At 43.0% G+C, this 18,618-nt stretch overlaps 1 protein-coding gene, 1 non-coding gene and 1 pseudogene across 4 annotated transcripts in view; all 3 read right to left on the reverse strand.

Moving 5' to 3' along the window:
- Positions 1 to 2,514, reverse strand: part of PIK3CA (phosphatidylinositol-4,5-bisphosphate 3-kinase catalytic subunit alpha) — a 77,872-nt gene extending 75,358 nt beyond the window's left edge. For 2 of the 3 annotated variants that reach the window (XM_023750659.1, XM_023750658.1), the window contains exon 1: positions 1,615 to 2,511. The gene's annotated coding sequence lies outside the window, so the exon portion shown is untranslated. Of the gene's footprint in view, positions 1 to 1,614 lie in introns of all 3 variants that reach the window. The other variant, XM_023750660.1, reaches the window with a different exon arrangement.
- Positions 2,515 to 4,923: 2,409 nt separating this feature from the next.
- Positions 4,924 to 5,661, reverse strand: LOC102422342 (annotated as a pseudogene).
- An 8,610-nt stretch (positions 5,662 to 14,271) lies between these two features.
- On the reverse strand, positions 14,272 to 14,375 carry LOC111825128. Its single transcript, XR_002828251.1, has one exon. It is a non-coding gene; the product is annotated as a U6 spliceosomal RNA (small nuclear RNA).
- Between the last annotated feature and the right edge of the window lie 4,243 nt (positions 14,376 to 18,618).

Raw genomic sequence — 18,618 nt, forward strand, 5'->3', positions numbered from 1 at the left:
TTCTGAAAAAAGTTATTGATGAAATTTTATTTAATTTTATCTCAAAACACAAACTGAGAAAACGAAAAAACAAACAAAAAACCCAACACACATACACACACACATCACTGGATCATCTTCAGATAAAAATGACACTGCAGAACAGTTCATCTGATATTTAAAATTTTCCAGAACATGTGATGTTCAGATAGAGAGCTAGGCTGTCCACCAGAATTCAATAGTTCAGTTAAAAAAAGTAAACAACAAACTTAAAACTTGAACACACAGACATATGAACAGATTCTAATGCCGTCGTTGCTTGTGTTCTAATTCATCCAAATTCAGTTGGCAACATGGTATCCTAAGTATTTCCAGGTCTTTTCTTCACAGGCAACCCAGCACATAAACTGTGTACAGTGCACTCATGTAAGCAGATAACCAGAGAATCGACTTTCTAAGCAGGGAAACAGGCGACCAGTACCGCCCGCAGTGGTTCCAATGCAGCCGGAGAAAACACCCGACTTGAGTTACCAGGAGTTCACCTACCCAAGTTTTCTAGGGGTTCTCCCAGGCTTCTCAAACTACGACCCAAAACATTACACCAGCCCATGTTCTGCATGTGCACAAAGGCGCAGCGCTAAAATGAGGAAGCTTCACCCCCCTCCCCGCCCCCCCCCCCAAAAAACCCGAAATCACAGCTCTATTTCATTAAAGAATGTGCCGGCTGTTTTCTACACGCTTCCCCTTATTGCGCCCCCTTTCCCTGCAGGGAGCTATGTAAACAGCTCTCCAGTTATTGACATCTAAGAAAGTCGCTTTCGATTCCCAAGTCTAGGAGCCAGCCGCCACCACCACGGTGCCTTCAGCATCCTAAAATAACCCTAAAAGAACCCTCCGGGGCCGCGGTCACCCGCGCTGCCCCGTCGCCCCGAACCACTTCGGAGTTACGAAACCAGCATCACAGCCGAGACTTGGTGAAGACACCAACCACGAGACAATGTGTCACTCAGGTCTATGAATGAAAAGATCCACACGTTCGATGGTCACGGTCAAAAGGGGGGAAAAAAAGAAAGAAAGAAACCACCTCGAGAGGAAGGGTGGGAGGGGAGCTGCGGGGCGGGGGTGCGGTTTTCCTTCGAGCCCCAGCCGGGCGATTTAAACCTGGACGAGGCGAACGCAGGGTCGCGGGCTGGCGGGGCCGTCAGTCCGCAGGTTTGACAGCCCCTTCGGACCAGCTCGCGGCTCCGCGCCGGGGTCCCGCCCGGGGTCCCGCCCGCCCCGGGACTCGCGGCAGCCCCGCCACCCGCGGGCCGGGTGGGCGTGCAAGGGCGAGGGGGACCGAGCTCCGGGGCCCGGGGCGGCGGCCCTGGGCGCACTTCCTCAGTTCCCAGCCGCCCCATCACCAAAAATGGGAGAGGAAGGAAACCAGGAGCGAGGCAGCGGCGGCGGGGAGAAAAGAGGGAGCCCCGGTGTCTGCATCTGGGTGAGGCCAGGCCAGGCAGGGGGAGCGGCGATCGCAGGCGAACTCGCGGCGGCCGACAAGCACGGGCGGCCCCCGCCCAGCGCGGCGGGCGCGCCCGAGAGTCCCCGGCTCCCACCCGGTCCCCATCCCCACGGCGCCCGCGCTCTACTCACGCTCGGAGCTGCTCCAGCCTCCGCGGCTCCAGCCGCATCGGGTCCCAGCCCCGCGGGCGGCGGCGGCGGCGGCGCCGAGGGAGAGGAGAGCCGGCGGCGCGGCCCCCGCCTCCGGGCCCCTCTCCCCCGCCGCTCCGGAGCTGCCCGGCCGGGCCCGAGCCCTGCCTCGCCGGCCGCCCCAGCCCCAGCAGCCGCGGCGGCAGCAGCCCGAGACCTCAGCGGCCGCGGCGGCGGCACCGGAACTACCGCTTTCTCCTTCTCGTTGCCTCTCCGGGCGAGCCCCCGCCACACGCCCCCGCCCCCGTCTCCTTTCTCTGTCACCCCTGTTTTTTTTCCCCTTTTGTTTCCAGAATAAACTTTATTGGTCTCCTTTTCCGCTCACATCGTGTAAACAAACAACGAGCTCATCCCCACCCCCTGGCCTCCCCCCTCCTCGGGCTGAGGAGGGTTGGAGCCGAGGAGGGGCGGGGCCTCCGTGCCCCGGAAGCAGATGCCCAGCGGGGAGGAAGTGAAAGTGCTGAGGCCGGGAGGGGGAAGTGGGCACCTCGGGTGACAGCGCGCGGGTGCGGCTGCGCCGCGCTTTTCCGCCCGGAGTTGGGGCGGCGTGGGGGCTGCTTGGCTGGCGCGCGCGGGTGGGGCGCGACGCCTTTTGCAGGGGCGAGGTGGTGTGTCATCCTCGGCCGGCGCGCGTGTCGCAGATCGCTTTCCTCGAGCATCAGGCGGGCTGGGGTAGGGAGACAGAAAGGCGGGTACCGGGAGCCGGGGAGTGAGTTCATTCACGTTATGCCCGTAGAGGAAGTGAGGTTTCCTCCTTCGGCGGCGAGAGAAGGGGGCGCGGTGGCTAACCGCCGCGTGTCGGCGGCTAACCAGAAGTGGCTCTCGATCTTAGAAAGAAAGCCTTTTTTGTTGTTGTTGTTGTAAACCGTTGCTGCACGCCCTGCCTTCTGCCAACGAAAGGTTAAGGTGTAGCCCATCCCGGAAGGAAGGCACTGCCACAGCTCTCCGCAAGACTGACTCAGGGGAGACCTTTTTTTGCAATGCCCCCGCCCCCCCCCCTTTTTTTCCTTCCAAATTTGAGTCAGCTTGTAGGATGTGCTTGTGACTATTCGGAAGGCGTGCGGTTTTTTCGCGTCGTGCCCGCGGAGACATCAGGAAAGCCATCCTGGCAATAGATCAGAGATTCAGGGTGGTGCTTTGGTGCTGCATACCACACAAGCCTCTTTTTGCTCCAGAGCCCTGTCATGGGATCTGTTGCCTTTTGAGATCACTACTGCTTAGGGCCCAGTTTTCTCCGAGTTTCTCCCCCTACTGGTCTTTCATTGTATTGAAAAGGCATAGGAGCCGTGCTGCGAGTCCCCAAACGTTGGCTCTCCCTTGAATTTTAAGAGGGGGACTGGGAAGGGATCCACCCCAGAAATGTTACGGTCCAACTTGTCAAGCAGAGCTACACCCTGACACCACACATTCAAACCCAGTTGTAAATGAGATTCATTCCTCTAGGTGGTCCTAGTTTCATTCGGCGGTGTTTCTGTATTTCTCGTGTTTTCTTAAACTCTGGTTTTCATCTCACATTCCAGGGGTCTATATTTCTAAATATTTTTCTCAACCCAGTGTTTTCCTCAGTTTCAGAACACTATGTTACTCCAGAGCATTCATATAGATAACATGGAATTCGTAGTCCAAGTAAACCGTAAGGCAGCATTTCCCAAATTGTATTTCCAAGCAGAGTCTCACGAGAGATTACTAGGTAGTCCTTGGTGGGGGAAAATTCTTCTAGGTATATTTTTCCTTCTAAAATATAATTTTTGAAGGGTTTTTGTTTGTTTGTTTAATACATCTGAAAAGAATGCATATACAAAGAATTGAGACATGAGAAAGCATTGGTTCAACACTAATGAAACTACAAGAATTAGGATTTGGGGAGGGTGGAGAATATTACCTAAACATGTTTAACAATGTTGGAAACTGCAACCAAAATAAGCTGATCAAATCCCTATTAACACTTATGAAGAGTCTTCATAAGACTCTCTCCATGGCTTTTATTAAATGAGAGAGCCTCAACTGGCTGCTCTAGGGTTCCTCATGCAAAACAGAAAGAAGGGGATTCCTCTGACTGGTCCCCATGTTGTTAAATGTTCTCCCCACCCCCTCCCCACCCTTAGCTTCTTCATGAATCAGGTCTCCATCCTCATAACTGGAAGAGGATGTGAATCATCCCACAGACACCTGTCTTCTAGCACCCCTCGTATATGCCAGGTCTTCAGCTGTGTTCTAGGAACACCATATCATACACTATTAAGCTGCACATCTATGCTAAGCATTCAAGACAATGACTGACAAGGAAAAAATGTTTTTTTTAAAATTATGTACTTAATCCATTTGGTATATTTCAAAAGGTGCAGTACTTTTCTTTTTTTAAAATATATTTTATTGATTTTTTACAGAGAGGAAGGGAGAGCGATAGAGAGTTAGAAACATCGATGAGAGAGAAACATCGATCAGCTGCCTCCTGCACACTCCCCACTGGGGATGTGCCCGCAACCAAGGTACATGCCCTTGACCGGAATCGAACCCGGGACACTTGAGCCCGCAGGCCGATGCTCTGTCCACTGAGCCAAACCGGTTAGGGCTGCAGTACTTTTCTTCATTTATCAGTGAAGGAAGTTAGACATTAACTTCAGGAAAAAAAATCAGCAAACGGCTAACAAATTTCTTGAAAGTCAGTCACGGTATACAGTGCATCCTAGAAAAGAGGAGGGGCAAGACAGGTGCCACCCACTTTCATGAGTTTCATCAAATACTGAACCTACTCAAGGATGGAGAGAAAAGGCAACTTTCAAAAAGGAGTATGTTACTAAAGGAGGCGTTTACTATACTCCTTCCTAAGAGCACCGGTGGGAACATGTTTTCTAAACTAGATTTAGGAAGTGGAATCACTCCATCCTCCTCACCTAACTAAAGGGCTGTCCAATGGTTAATGAATTTTAAAAAAATGACTAAATAAAAACAAACTCCACACACACACCCCTCCCCTCCCACCACAAAAAAAAGAAGAAAATACTAGATGTCTCAGTTCACTCTCCAGAGTGGAACCCGGAACAGCTTCAACAACCCGAATTAGTCTGTTACAGGGTCATCACAAGCATGCCTTGCTTTTAAACAAAACAAAAAACAAAACAAACACTAGTACTGATCACTTTTCTGACAATACACAATTACTCAAAACTAACTAGTATTGAGAGGGGGAAAGGGGCCATATCTATGGGCCTTGTTTCACAGGAGTGCATGTGGGTAGGTACAGGGCATCTGTCATTACTGCAAAAACGAATTTTAATTTTTAATCTTTAGTTTGATTTAAACATTGCTTTTAGTATGATGCCGAAACCGGCTGTGCAGAAAGGGCTCTGGAGAGATGTTCGTGGCAGCACACACCTGCGACTCTTCTTCGGTTCTGGAGGCTCCAGGGCAGCCAATACTGCTTCGTCAAATACATTCTTTAGGCCTTTCTGTGTGAGTGCAGAACACGCCACATACTTGGCAGCCTTCAGGTCACAGGCCAGCTTTTCAGCAGTCTCTGGAGTGATAGGTTTCTGTTTGTTCTTGGCAAGTTTCTCAATCGGAGAGGGGTCATCTCTGAGATCAGTTTGGGTCCCAACAAGCAAGAAAAGAGTCTTTGGACAATGGTGAGTTATCCCAGGCACCCACTTTTCTTTCACATTTCCAAATGAGGATGGAGAGACCACTGAAAAACAGACTAGAAATACATCTGTTTGTGGGTAACTCAGCGGTCGTAATCTGTCACAATCCTCTTGCCCTGCAGTATCAAAAAGTCCGAGTATATGGCTCTCCACCAATCATAACTGTGACTGCATAGTTGTCAAAAACAGTGGGTACATACTCAGATGGAAATGTGTTTGCTTTTTAGGATATCAGAAGACATGTTTTACCAACAGCACCATCGCCCACTACAACACACTTAATTGTCTGCATTGCTGAAACAGTTTTATATCCACTTTAAATATTTCAAATCCAATGATGACCTCAGCCTCTCCCTAAAATATAATTTTTAATACGAAGATGCTAATTATATTATGATTTTTTATGTGATAATCTGCCTTTTTTGTTAAATATTGTTTTATTAAATTTATTGGGGTGACGTTGGTTAACATGAACATACAGGCTTCAGTGGTGGGTTTCTATGTGGGTTTCTGTATATTCCACTGTGTGCCCACTACCCAGAGTCAAATCTTCTCCTGTCACCATATGTTAGGACACGATAATCTGCCTTTAAGAAATCACTTGTCAGCCCCACTGGTGTGGCTCAGTGGTTGACCATCGGACCTTTGAAGTAGGAGGTCCAGTTCACATCCCATCCGGCGTATGCCCAGGTTGGGTCGTGTCTCCATCCCCAGTAGGAGGCACGTAGGAGGCAGCCGATCAGTGATTCTCCCTCATCATTGATGTTTCTATCTCTCCTCCCTTCCTCTCTGAAATCAATAAAAATATATATTAAAAAAGAAATCATTTGTCAGCAGACAATGCCATACTTGTTACTTGAATATATGATTAGTCACTGGTGCAGGAGTAGCATTTACTAGCCAATTCACAGTTGATGCATTTGGGTTATTTGCTGACCATTGCTTTATTACGTGCTTTATCTTGCTTTCAAAGGTGTTTGCACTATTATGATAAAACTCATTGCTCAAGGTCCTAAGACTACAAGAAGAATGTTTTACAGGAAAAGTTGAAATAGCAATTCTCAGATCTTACATCAAGCAAAAAAATGGAATTCTTCAGAATTAAAGAATTGCCGCCTAAGTTTTCTAAATGTCCAAGATGAAACTATTGTTTCATTCTAACACATTGCAGATACGTTAACAGTTTCCTGCCTTTTGGATTTATTTCCATTGAAAATGATGACTGATAGTCAAATGTGTATTGTGCACCAAAACATTCTCTAATAGCACTTAAGTCACTACTAATCTCGGAAGTAATTTGGAAACAAAGTCAGCTTGGTTATGTAGCAATATACTCTGGCTGAATGAAGTTGCCAAGTTAAACAGTGAAAATATACCAAAAGGTAACAGAGTGAGCTACTTTATAGCACATTGTAATTCAGTTATGGTCAGAAAATATACTTTTAAAATTTCAGTTCTTTTCAATTTGTTAAGATTTGTTTTGCCCCAGAATGTCCTATGTGCACTAATTTAAAAAAACAACAACACACACTCAAAAAAACAAAAACCAAAAAATATTTAATGTGCATTTTTGGTCAATTATGTCAAGTTGGTTAATAACATCGCTAGGTCTTCTATATTCTTACTGGTTTTCTCTACTAATTCTATAGTTTCTGGGAGAGGAGCATTGAAGGCTCCAATTATAATTGTGGATTTGCCTCTTTTTTCCCGTCTGTGTATTTTCACTTTATATGTTTTGAAGCTCTGTTACGAACACATTTAGAATGATGTTTTTGATGAAGTGATCTTTTGTCATTATGTACTATCTCTCCTTGTCCCTTGTGGTGTCTTTGTTCTGAATCTATTTTGTCTCACATTAATATAGACATTCCAGCTTTCTTTTGATTAGTTTTTCTGTGATATATCTTTTCCTGCCTTTTTATTCATCTTTTTATGTTGTATTTAAAATGGTTTACTTCTGGGCAACACATAGTTAGGGCTTTAAAAAAAATCCAATCTGATCATCTCTTTTAATTGCAGTGTTTAGATGATTTACATTTAATGTAATTATTGATATGGTTGGATTTAGGCCTATTATTTTATTATTTGTTTTCTCATTTCCCTTGCTTTTTTTCTATTCTTACTTCCCTGCCTTCTTTTGAATTGTTTAACTATTTCTTAATATTACATTTTAATGTATATATTGTCCTTTGGATATAGCTAGCTCTCTCTCTTTTTTTAATTATATTTGCTCTATGGCTTATAATATACATACCTAAACTTTTACAGTGTACTGAGTGTTAATATTACATCACTTCAAGTAAATGTAGAGAGACACTCACTACCATATAGGTTCCTCTATTTCCCTCTCCGCCCCGCTCCACTAACTAACCTTTATGTTGTAGTTGGTATATGTATTATATTTATTTATTTTAAAAACTTTTATAAGAGTTTATTTGAGCCAAACTGATGACATGCCAGGGAGTAAGATCTCAAATGCTCCAGAGAATAACAGTTTTATGCTTTTGAAAATAAGGAGGCAATGTACCTGGAGCTGGAGATTGGATTACAGAATAATTAACAAGATTATGTGCTTTCTTGAGAGTTAATACCCCCTTTGAGAGGTATTACTTCTGGTATTTCAAAGGTGTGTTAACCTAGATGCACAAGAACAAGAGACAGGGCTGGCTTAAACCCTTTCACTAAAGAAGTTATGACTACCTACTATGACTTTCCCTGTTAGGAATTTATGATCAGATCACCCTGTGAGGTTGCTTTCCATAGAACCCATTATTTTCATCCACATTTATCCATTTTGCTCATAAATCAATCTGAAGGATGCTTTGGTGAACCAACATTTTGATCTGATAGTGTGTTCTCAAAGAGCTAGGAAGGCTCATTCCTAGGACAGGTCAGTGTCGATATCCTGTTGTTGACTATTGGGGATGGGGCAATACTATAACCATGGAATCTGAGTTAAGGCTGACTTTTTCCCAAAAGGGAAAGGCAGGCAAATGAAAGGCAGTCAGGTCTTATGGCCTTCATTGCAAAAAACATTGAATCATTTCTATCCTGTCAACTATCATGATCCAAGTTTGCCTTCTGTCTCATTTTTCTCTATTTGGCATTTAGTGTAACATTTACATAAGCCATGAAAAGAATATTAATAGTTATCTTATACATGTTCAGTAATCATAGAAAAATCCAAAGAGTAAGTATAGTTGTTATTACAACTACTATCTTTAAAGGCAAACAAAGTGGATTCTGAGTTCAGTATCAGTCCATCGGTACCCAGGCCTTGTTGATGTCATAGGATAGCTATCTACCTCTGGTATCTGAGGCTTCTTGTCCTCAAGGAGTCTTGGATGTTCATGGACAGTGGTAGATGTCCATCTGAGGTTATGCGCCTGACAAGGTCCCTCCTAATGAGGTTGGAGAGTGTCTTTTATTTGATATCCTTTCCAATAAATAAAATCTCCAGGTGGCAGCCCTCCCAGGATCTCCTGTGCCTGTTCTCTCTCTCTCTCTCTCTCTCTCTCTCTCTCTCTCTCTCTCTCTCGTTTTATGCTGGAGGTTTAAGTTTTGAGCCCTCTATACTAATTACTTGAGACAACCTCACAGAGGTTGGCAGGGAAGAGATGGTGTCACTGTCCCCTTTGGGGGCAGCATAAATGATCTTTAAAGTCTTTGTCTTCTGGGAGCTCTCTGAAAGGAAGTGGTTACCAACTTGGCATTTTCTTGTTGTGACTCTGTCAAACCTTGGTAATAGTGTAAGATGCCGCTTTTCAATAATGTCAGCTAATAAGTTCCTTCATAAAAGTCCAGTTTAAATGCACTGCGATGATGTCAGGGAGCCAGGAAGAACCAAAAGGCCATCTTGGGTTTTCCATAGCCCCGACTTACTCGTTTAATTTAGTTTTTTTTATTACTTATTTTTTTATCCTCACCTGAGGACATGTTCATTGAATTTTAGAGAGAGAGAGAGACATCAATGTGAAAGAGAAATATCAATTGGTGTCTCCCGTTCTCACCCCAACTGGGCATGGGACCCAAAATCCAAGTATGTGCCTTGACTGGGGATTGAACCTGCAACTTTTTGGTGCATGGAACGATGCTCCAACCAACTGAGCCACCTGGCCAGGGCTTATCACTTATTTTACAATGTTTCCTATGCAATTTCAAATCTTTTGAGGTGTTCCAGGGGCTCTACATATAGAGATGTTTTTAACCGTTAAAACACCAGAAGCACCTCAAAGTTGATCCTACATATAATGAGATGTTTAACCCTTAAAACCTCAATTTCTAATGAAAACTGAGAAGTAAGCAATTTGCATTCTTTAGAAATTTTATGAAGACATTTTAGTTATTTTTAAATATATTTTTATTGATTTTTAGAAAGAGAGGAAGGGAGAAGGATAGAAAGATAGATACATCTATGAGAAACATTGATAAACTGCCTCCTGCACGCCCCCTACTGGGGATCAAGCCAGCAACCCAGGCATGTGTCCCGTCCAAGAATCAAACCGGTGACCTCTTGGTTCCTGAGTCAACACTCAACCACTGAGCCACACCAGCTAAGCTATGAAGATATTTTACAACCTCTAGAAACATATTTCATAGACATAAAAGTCAATTATTAACATGAACTTATTTTTATAAAAGGCAAAATAAAGACAGGTCTTTTACTTAAACCAGCAAACTTAAACTAGGTTTTATTTACTAAGGATTAACTTTAGATCATGTGAACTTGAAAAGCATGAGTTAGTTTATTTTTTTCAATCCTTGCAAGCACTTGCCTTTAAATTGATTTTAATAATAGCATCCAGTGGCATAAAATTATCTAACATTTACATCATACATGCATACATAGACACACACAAACAGAATAATTGGATCCATATTTGTTTTGGAGGCATTGCAATCTGTATATATCCTTGATAAGTCAAGTAAAAATAAGGACCGCCATTATTAATAACCTAAAAAATTGGGATGACACCTATAGGACATCATAGGTTGCTCCATTTATCTAAATCCTCTTTTTAAAGATTTGAGAGACCAATTAATATGCTTTCCATTCTTTCAGCCTAATTTATAGACAGCTTTTGTAACTATGCATGCAAAAGATTAATTTTTAAAAATATGTTGTTATTGATTTTTAGAGAGAGAGAGAGAGAGAGAGAGAGAGAGGAAGGAAAAGGGAGAAGGGAGAGAGAGAGATAAAAACATCAATGAGAGAGAAACATTGACAGCCTATCTCCTGCATACTCCCTACTGGGGATCAAGCCCCCACCCTGGTCAAGTGTCCTGACCAAGAATTGAACCAGCAACCTCTTGGTACATGAGTCCACGCTCAACCGCAGAGCCATACCTGTTGGACCATAAGATTAATTTAAAAGTATCAAAGGATCCTCATCTGGCCATCTTAGTACTAATGGAAGGCTGATTGTCGTTAGGCTTATTGGCCTCAGAGGCACAATTTCTCATGGTATTTATGAGATCTGTCGAGACTGAAAAAAACTTCTAGGGAAAACCAGCTCTATGTCCATATCTCCAGATGAGCCAATTTGGTGAGTATCCTTCTAGGGCTTCTTGACACCCTAAAGGAAGTGTTTCTGAGGCAGCTCCACAAAGACTTTTAGTTACCTAAGAATTCTTGAGCAAAGGCCAGTGAGAGCTTACTGGTCGCCACCGAACCAGGACGCTTTCCAGGGAATGGAACCCTTTCTCAGGTCCCTCTCTGCAGGTGAACCTGTTTTAGGGTGTTGTGCTCTTCTCCCTGGGGCTCCCCCCCACCGGCTTCTCGGCTTCTCGGGGATCAGCTACACTGCTGCACTGATGACTCCTGGAGCCCATCTGTGGATTCAGGGATCTGAACCACTGCTGTCACCCCATTGCCTATTCGGGTTGGGGAGGCAAATGTCCTTTCTCTTTCAGAGCTAAAAAAGCTCAGTCTCTCATTTGACCAGCAAATTTGACCAGCAAAGGTATTGTTCAGATTCTCAGCTATCTAATTAAAAAGCCAAAATTAAGAGCAGCAACCCATTCCTCCTCCTCCTCCTCCTCCTCCTCCTCCTCCTCCTCCTCCTCCTTTGCTTTCCCTGGGTTATCTCAATCCTTATCCACCCCGAGGATTTTCTAAAAACAGCTCAAATAAAGTCATGGCCTGCTACTAAAAGCAAGGAGGCCCCAAATTCCAAGAGAAACTCACCCCAGTTCACCTGATAGGAAGTAGGGAGTTGGCGGGGCATAATAGGCCATTCCTTGTATCTTAGTCCTGGCCCAGGTACACAGAGTGGTTCTGGATGAATTTCTTCAACATAAACACCCAAACCTGTAGAAAATTTTTATAAGAGTTGATTAGAGCCAAACTGACAATATATGCCAGGAAGCAAGATCTCGAATGCTAGCCCATATTTATTTAACAGTTTATTATGCTTGAATGAAATCTATTGTTTTATATAATAAATAAAACATTACAATAAAACTGAAATATCATTTGACCCTCTACCCAAGCCCCATTCCAATTCCCTCTTTCCCACAACCAGCCTCTATTTTTAATTTGATATTTTTTATTCTTAGTTTTACCTGCATTTTTCATACTTTTACCTACCTACTTCTAAAATTACTTTAAAAAATATATATTTTTATTGATTTCAGAGAGGAAGGGAAAGGGAGAGAGAGATAGAAACATCAATGATGAAAGAGAATCATTGATTGGCTGCCTCCTGCAGGTTCCCTATTGGGGATCCAGCCCACAACCCGGGCATGTGCCCTTGACTGGAATCAAACCCGGGACCCCTCAGTTCGAGGCCGACACTCTATCTACTGAGCCAAACAGGCTAGGGATAAAATTACTTTTTAAAGTAGTGTCATGTGCTACATTTTCCTTTATAGCCATTTTTACTCAACGTTATCTTTTAAAAAATATATTTTCATTGATTTCAGAGAGGAAGGAAGAAGAGAGAGATAGAAACATCCATGAGGAGAGAGTACCATTGATTGGCTGCCTCCTGCATGCCCCCTACTGGGGACTGAGCCTGCAACCCAAGCATGTGCCCTGTCAGGAATCTAACCATGACTTCCTGGTTCATAGGTCGATGCTCAGCCACTGAGCCACACTGGCTGGGCTCAACATTATCTTTTTTGAAATCTATCTATGTTGACCTAGTTTATTTATTTTGAAGGTCTGGCACACTGTTCTCCCCACCTCCAACTCCTATTCTTACTTTGCTTGCCCACTTCTTTCAAGTCTTTAAGTGTCAGTATGGATGTTCCTGACCATCCTTTTAAAAATTACATCCACACTCTCATAGGGCTCCTGTTTTCCCTTTTCACCTTTGTTTTTCTCCATAGCTCTTATTACTATCTAACATAGTAAGTACTTCTTTATGATATGTTTCCTTCTATAAGAATAAGCTACATGAAAACAAGGATTTTTGTCTATTAGTAACTGCTATTTCTCCAGTTTTCAGAACAGCACTTGGCACGTAGCAGCCATTCAATAAATATCTACACTAATAATAGACAAATATGTAAATTGACCATACCTTTGTGACGCCCCACAGCCAATCAGGAGTGAGTATACAAGTCAACCTGACAATGATGGTAGGCCTGTGGGCAGCGTGAACGCGCGCAGGTGCCGAGCAGCCGGGGGGCGTGGCGGGACATTTGCGTTGTCGCCATGGTGACGACGCAGGTGTTCCACACTGCCCCAGCTGCTCCAGGCCTCTGGGCAGCATGGGAAGGCGGAAAGGTGTCTCTGGCTGGAGTGAAGGTGGTGCCGGCAGCCAGGGAAGGAAGACCCATTCTTGCACAAATCTTTGTGCATCAGGCCTCTAGTCCATATAATAAAGAGCTAATATGCAAATGGTCATCACACCCTTGCACCCTTGTGCCATCGTGCTGGGGCCAGGGGACCTGAGGCCTGGCGAGGTGACCTGAGGTGGCACCCCTGCGCCTGGTGTTGGGCCAAGGGACCTGAGACTGGCCCACCGGCCAGCAGGGCTTGATGGGGGACCTGAGGCTGTGACCCCCACCTGGCGGAGCTTGAAGAGGGGTGGGGCCGGCCGGGCCTGGGTCTCTTGCGATTTCGAGGTGCGCACAGGTGGGTAGGGACTTAACTCTGGGTCCTGCGGTGCACCCCAGACTCTGACAGGAGGGAGATTTTCATATACATTTTACTAATTTTCTTTCATCTCTGACACTTCTATTATAGAGAAAGGGCAAATAGCAATATTAAAATATTTCCTCTAATTAATTCCCTTTTAATGTGCACAAATTTCGTGCACTGGGCCACTAGTCTACATATATAAAAGCTTAACCTTTTTTGGTCCAACGTGGAGGCTGACTTGACAGACCAGGCGCTAGGAGCAGGTCCAACGTTGAGGCTGAGACCGCAAACCGGTTCAACATTCAATCCCGTCAATTAGTTTGTACTAGACTGTTTGAATTCCAAAAATAAAATTGGACCACAAAGGGTTAAGTGACCAGCCAACAGGCCAGTAGGTATGATGTGCACTGACCATCAGGGGACAGATGCTCAATGTAGGAGCTGCTGAGCGACAGCAACTTTGCAGAGTGCCCTCTTCTACTCCAGGACCCCTCGGGAGATGTCAAAGAGCCAGTTTCGGCCCAATCCCTGAAGACCAGGCCAAGGAACCCCACCTGCTGGAGGGACCCCACTCACTCCACTGATGCTCTTTGAGCCCCGGCACCACCCCAGGTTGGCAGGAGGTTGGCTCCAGGGCGTGTCCAGCCTGTCTCGCCCAGTCCTGCCCCGCTGGCCACCTTCTAATTAATTTACTTTCAGTGTGCATGAATCTGTGCACCAGGCCTCTAGTTTGTTTAATAAACAAATGAATTTAGGATATGCCAGTCAATGGACAATTAGATTATTTAAAGTTTTTCCATATTATAAGCCATGCTGCTTATCAATGGAAAAATATCCTTGGATGAGGATTAACAAAAAATAAAATAAAATAAAAATATGGAATGCTTCATGAGTTTGCATGTCATCCTTGCACAGGAGCCATGCTAATCTCTATATCATTCTAATTTTAGTATGTGTGCTGCCGAAGTAAGCACTCTAATTTTTAACTTTTAACACAGTAACATATGGGTAGAGTTAGGATATAATTAAAATACTGTATTAAATAGGGTAGTTTCTCACTCCTTGTATCTTACTTTCAGAGGCAAACACAAACTCTCTTGTTATTTCAAGACTTAGTATTATAGCACTATTTTACAATTTCTTGATTTAACTCTTTTATGTAGACACATTTTCCTTCATCCTATATTCTCAGAATAATTATAATTTGCAGTTAAAGATCAATATTTACATTATTACTGTGTTAATATTGTTAACTGCATAGCCAAGTAGTGCATGCTTTTCTGTCTTGAAAGCTTTACTTTTCCTTGAAGAAAATAATTACATCATTTTTCACATATGTCGTTTTTATATGTAACTATTCTTACTTTTTTTTCCAATTGCATATCAATTGTTATATCACTTGTTCTCTTCCCTCAATATGTCTGATTAGATAATTAGATAATCCATTGATTATACTTTTTTTTTTTATCCTCTGAAACCTTATCTCAGAGCCCTTCATCCTCCTGCTCCAGTCTGGTCTGGTTACATTCTGGGCTCCTACTGCCCATCATCCTCTGCATTTCCTATTTTAGAGACCTTGTTTCCTAGATCCTGTGCTTTCCTCTTCCTTGAATACTTCCTCATTTCAGAGGAGTACTTCTCTAGTCACTTCCTCAGAAAGGGTGCCGGGGAAGTAACTTCTCTGAGATCTTAAAATCCAAAAAGGTTTTTGTTCTATTCCAGTGGTTTTCCCTGCTTGCACATGGGAATTACACAAGAGAGCCATAAAAGCAAAACCAGTAAAACAAAAACAAGCCCTGGCTGGGTGGCTCAGTTGGTTTGAGCATCATCCCGTACACCGAGAGGTTGTAGGTGTGATTCCCACTCAGGGCACATACCTACATTGTGGGTTCGATCCCTGGTGGGGGAGAGTACGGGAGGCAATTGATCGATGTTTCTCTCTCTTTCTTCCTCTCTCTCTCTCTCAAGTCAATAAACATATCCTTGGGTGAGGATTAAATATAAAAAAGCAAAATAAAAACACCTCAGGCCCGGCCTCAGAACCACTAAACAATAATTTGGAGAATAGGATTTAATAGTCCCTCAGGAGATTCTAATGTGATACAAGGTTGAGAATTTGAAATGAAGGTTTGGCTGTCTGTGGTAAGCTGAATTCTATGATGGTCCTCAAGATTCCTCTCCACGATGTACACAACTTGTAGAGTCCTCTTCTATTGAGTGTGGGTGGTACTAGTACCTATGATGGAGTATTATTCCCATGAATAAATTACTAATTGGTTGACTTTGAGTTAGAGAGATGTCCCTGGTTAAGTCCTGCTTAACTAGGTGAGTCCTTCAGGGGAAGGTAAAGCATCTGAGAGATGTTCTCCTGCTGATCTTGACGATGCAGCAAACTGCTGTGTTGTGGGAGGCGGAGGCCCTATGACAAGGATCGAGGGGAAGCCACTAGGAAATCAGAGCAGTTCAGGCTGACAGGTAGCAAGAAAACAAGGACTACTATCATACAATCTCAAGGAACTGACTTCTGCCAACAACTCACATGAGATTGGAAGAGGACTTTGTTTCATCTGATTCCTTGTTTGCAGCCTTGTAAGACCCTGGGCAAGGAACCTAGCTATGTGCCCAGGCTTCTAATCTATAATAATAAAAGCATAATATATTAATTAGACTGGACAGCCGAACTACCTTCTGGACGTCCTTCTGGACGAAGCCGGGGCTGCGAAGGCCTAGGTAAGCCACCATGGCTGCGAGGGCCAAGCCCCTTGCACAAATTTCATGCATCGGGTCTCTAATATTTTATAACAAATGAGATGAGAGCTGTTTTACTAAGTTTAATGCATTTTGTTAATAAATATTATTTGCTATTATCTTGCAGCAATTAATATGTGGCTTTTTAATATTTCGTTTTTATGCAAATAAGCATTATATATTAACAGTTCCTCTTTTTGTTGTTCATATATATATTTTAATTTAAGTTCTCTATTGTTTAATGTATTACATAAGTCTCCTTTTTCCCCCATTGACCTCTCCCCAGCACCCCGCAACCCCCAGCACATGCCCTCCCCCCCTTCCGCCCCCTGTCTGTGTCCATTGGTTATGCTCATATGCATGCATACAAGTCCTTTGGTTGATCTCTTACCCCGCCACCTCCAGCCTTCCCTCATAGGTCGGACAGTCTATTCAATGCTTCTATGACTCTGGTTCAGTTTTTGTTCATCAGTTTACATTGTTCATTATATTCCACAAATGAGTGAGATCATGTGATATTTATCTTTCTCTGACTGGCTTATTTTGCTTAGCAAAATGCTCTCCAGGTCCATCCATGCTGTTTTAGCAGTTCCTCTTGATGGATATCTATTCGCACACTTTCATTTGCAAAGTTTTCCATGATCAAATAAACTTAAAAATGCTATCTTAAAATACCCAACACCTACCACAGTGGTGGCACTTAGCACTAGCTCAAAAAGAACTTACTAAATGAAAACATGTTCAGTCTTCCCAACCCCATCTTCTTTCCTTCAGCTTGTCCTCTAAACTCAGAGACATGAAACATTTTCTAAAAACTCCCCAAGATGACTATTTCCTAGCATCCCTAGAAATCCATGTTAGTGTTGAACAAATCTCAATGTCAGGAAACTTCCTTACCCTAAGCCTATTTTGCTGTAGTTTAAGTCATTTCCTTTTATTCTTTGGTGCTGCTAGAGAACAGGTTACCATTCCTTGTGTATATATCTGAGAGAAATTTTACATGTGCTTTAGAACTTTTTTTCGCCTCTCTCCACAATGATTCTATAAGATAAGGATAATTCTGCCACCCACGAAAAATAAAAGTGGATTTATTTATAGCAGAATATTTAAAAAATATGTCCAATGATTTTAAAGAAAGGTGATACTTAAATTTAGAGATGTTTATCTCACTTTCCTCTCAGAACATTTTATACCAAAGGTTTCTAAACTTGACTAATCTTTAAAAACACCTGAGGAACTTAATAGATATAAAGAAATTTAGCCCCCCCCGAAATGTATTAAATTTGAATACCAGATGGGTGGTTCTTGGAAGTTTATAATTTTAAAGAAAGGTGATACTTAAATTTAGAGATGTTTATCTCACTTTCCTCTCAGAACATTTTATACCAAAGGTTTCTAAACTTCACTAGGCCAGTGATGGCGAACCTATGACACGCGAACTCATTTTTTTGGTTGATTTTTCTTTGTTAAATTTGAATACCAGATGGGTGGTTCTTGGAAGTTTATAATTAAAGAAATAATTTTCCACTCCGAAAGCTTCTAGAATCTCCTCTTTATTTCTAGTGTTATTATGTTTTGGTTTGGGTCATTTTTTTCATAAGTTTCACTAGGCAGTACCGGAGCTTTTACAAAGTTGGAGATTTATGTCCTTTGATTCTGGGAAATATTTCCCTTTAATTATTTTCCCCCTTCTATTTTCTTTTCCTGGAATTCCAGTTAGCTGAGAATTTGAGTTTTTGGATTACAGCTTTATTTTTCTTACTACTCTTCTCATAGTAACCATCTCTTCTTGTTAACTTTTCTCAACTTTACCTTTTAATGCTTCTATTGACTTTTTATTTTGATGGTCATGCTTTGATCATATACATAATTTCCTCCAGCTATTTTTCTTCTTTTGTGGTGGTTTAAAGTATGTTTATAAATTCTTTGATGCTCCTATCAAAACTTGTAGTCTAAACAACCCTTGCGTTGAGTATGGGCTGCAAGTGATACTCTGTAAATTTTGGATACCAGGTCATAAAGGACACTGCGGTGTCTTATTTCTCCTCTTCTGGATTATTTGCTCTGGGGGAAACCAGTTGCCACGTTGTAAGAACATACAATGTTGCTATGAAGAGTTTCATGTAGTGAGAAACTGAGGTCTCCTGTCAACAGCTATGTAGTGAGCCATCTTAATGAGGATTCTCCAGTCCTTGTTGAGTCTTCAGAAAACTGCATCCCAGCTGAAAGCTTGACAGAAATCGCATGAGAGACCTTGAGCCAGAACCATCTGGCTAAGTTATTCCCAGATTTTTGACCCACAGAGGCTGTGATGTAGGAAATGTGTGTTGTAAGTTGCTAAGTTTTGGGGTAGTTTGTCATGCAGCAATAGATAACTAACATCTCGAGCTGAATGTTCCTTTTTATAACATCCTGTTCTTGCTTCATAGATGCCCTACCTTCTGTAATTTCACAGGACATTAATGATCT

Source organism: Myotis lucifugus, unplaced genomic scaffold, assembly GCF_000147115.1.
Source record: "Myotis lucifugus unplaced genomic scaffold, Myoluc2.0 scaffold_14, whole genome shotgun sequence".
NCBI classification, from domain to species: Eukaryota; Metazoa; Chordata; class Mammalia; order Chiroptera; family Vespertilionidae; genus Myotis; species Myotis lucifugus.